This window comes from Syngnathus typhle, linkage group LG5, assembly GCF_033458585.1.
Source record: "Syngnathus typhle isolate RoL2023-S1 ecotype Sweden linkage group LG5, RoL_Styp_1.0, whole genome shotgun sequence".
In the NCBI taxonomy this organism is placed as follows: Eukaryota; Metazoa; Chordata; class Actinopteri; order Syngnathiformes; family Syngnathidae; genus Syngnathus; species Syngnathus typhle.
The window spans coordinates 275,001-277,500 of NC_083742.1; the positions used below are offsets into that span (position 1 = coordinate 275,001).

The window sequence follows — 2,500 nt, forward strand, 5'->3', positions numbered from 1 at the left end:
GTGGCACTTACCCGGCTGGACATCCAGCCCCGTCAGCTGGCAAAAGACCTCCAGGATCACCAAGTTCTTCTTCATTCCTTCCTCCGAGCCACTCAGCAGGACTAAATCATCCGCAAAGGCCAACGCGGCAATTCGGCGGTTGCCCCAGACCAGGTGACTTCTTTCGCGTTCGAGGCTATGGACGAGAGGATCCATAGCGAGGTTGAAAAGCAGTGGGGACATTGGATCGCCTTGCTTAACACCAACCTTCATGGAGATGGGTTCGGAGTAGGCGCCTCCGCAACCCACTCTGGTCGAGCAGCCCACATACGAGTGACGGATCACCTCGATTACACGTCTGTCTACGCCCAAGCTTCCCAGCACACACAGGACATGGTCATGAGAAACCGAGTCGAAAGCCTTCGCAAAGCCAATGAACACGACCGCCAGCGGCACGCCAGCCGACCTCGAGCGCCCCATGATCCGATTAATCAAGAATCACGAGGTTCCCTCGCAACCACTCGCGCCGGCGACGAAACCACGCTGCCGGGGGCCAACAGGACAGGCTCGTGCTAGCCTCATCACCATTAACCGCCCAAACAACCTCAGCACGACTGACCCCACAGTCCCAGGCCTCCAGCCAGATACTATATCCAGCTCAGTAGGGTCAGTTGATCTGGGTAGCAACCGGGTCTTGCACTCCTTGAAGACTTGGGGAACGACTCAACGCACCATCCATGTCGTAAACAGCCTCGCCAGTTGCGTACCGTCCGGGTCCCAGTCAAGAAGAGCCTGCTTCCTGATCCCATCTGGGCCCGGTGCAGAGCAATTCCTCATCTTAGCCAAGTTAGATACAACTCTCAGCCCCAGGATCGGGTGGTAGAATGGTTCGTTATCCGCGGTCAGTCCCACCTCGAAGCCCTTAGTCCATAAAACGGCTTGACCGTTTCCCACTTACTCCGAAGTGTCTATCCACCAACTCCAGCGGCAAATCACATCTACGGGGCGTCAGACCATCCAAGATCCGCCGTGCCAGCCCCCTCCTCTCTTCAGAATAGCCGCGCTGCTGGTGGTAGAACACTCTCCTACATTGGACGAGCCGCCTCGCCCAACCCGTCTCCCATCAGTCTCGAAGTCTGGACCTCGCGGACTTTGCCGGCCACACTACCGTACCCCCCAGGGCTTTCATGAGATCCAAAGCAGAGGACTCGATCAGGCTAGGCTCCCGACCTGCTTTCTTGACTAAGGCAGCGGTGGCCCGATGCTCCACACCCCCCGCCAGCAGCTCTTCCAGAACTCAATTCTCCACCAGATCTGGAAGCGACGGGGGGCAGGTCCATTTCTGGGGCGTCGCCCTGGCAGCCAGGGCTCGCCAACGCACACCAGACTCACCGCCTGCCGCACGACCGCACAGGGACCCCCAATTCCACCTCACCTGCTCTCCGGACTTGCCGTTCCCAACATCACACTTTCCACTTATGATTCCTGTACCTTTCCATAAGCTTCACCATCCGAGACTCCTACCATCACCTGGTCCGGAGGCCTCGGAACCTCTTACGTCGCTTTCTAGACGGGCCCTCTCCCGCCTTTTATCCACGCCACCACGGAGAGCAGGCCGCAGCGCTAATACGACCCCCGCCACCCCAACTCTCATACCCGAGGCAACGGAGGTCATTGACACCACTGAGGAGTTCTCAAGAGCTTCGCCAGCCGGGGTCCACCCGCTCCTTCGGCCTGACTGACTGTGGCTCCGATCCTGTGCCTCTGTCTGTACGGACTTCCTAACCAAGGAGTTTTTGCAACCATGGCCCGTAGAAGTGACTACAAGCCGTTTGGGGACCCCGAGCAATGCCTCCGGTGGTTGGTCCCCATGGCCCCCGGAGAGGTTGATCCGCCGGCCGCGCACGTGCCCAACCTCAAGCACGTCACGGGGAGGTTGCTCGAGCAGCAGCAGCCCCTCACCTAGCTGCGCCTCAGCCAATTTTGGTAACCCAGAACGGCTATCCTGGGTGGTCCGTAATATATCAGACATGCCTACGGCCTCACTATCGTGAGAACACACAGGAGAACAAAGTCCCCCGATACTACAGAGCTACACATCGAGATCCACCCCGAGCAGCCGTCTGCTAGGCCACGCAGCCTAGCAACCAACTCGTAAGCCACCGCAGTCCAACCCACTAAGGAGAGGCCTGCCACATAGTGTCAGACTCACCCCCCGTAAAGCTGGCCAACGGACAACTCGCAACCCAACTGCCCGGAGCTACAAAAGCCCAGAGAGCTATGGAGCTCATCCACGGGGAGGAAAGCGGCCTGCAACAAACTGGCCACTACCCCCCGTACACCACACATTCGCCCCAAGAGGATTTGAGAAACGCATTCAGCAAAGGTCCAAGCGAGCACACAGGCATCCACGTGACACCCGCCTACTCGGCCTGGCCTCCGTTCCATACCACTAGGCGCCGCCCACACCAGTGCGCAGATTCGGGTCATCTCGGTCTCGCTACCATACGGTCACACCCTG

General features: G+C 58.9%; 1 pseudogene; it reads right to left on the bottom strand.

Moving 5' to 3' along the window:
- Positions 1 to 2,500, bottom strand: part of LOC133154877 (28S ribosomal RNA) — a 9,298-nt pseudogene that overhangs the window by 2,977 nt on the left and 3,821 nt on the right.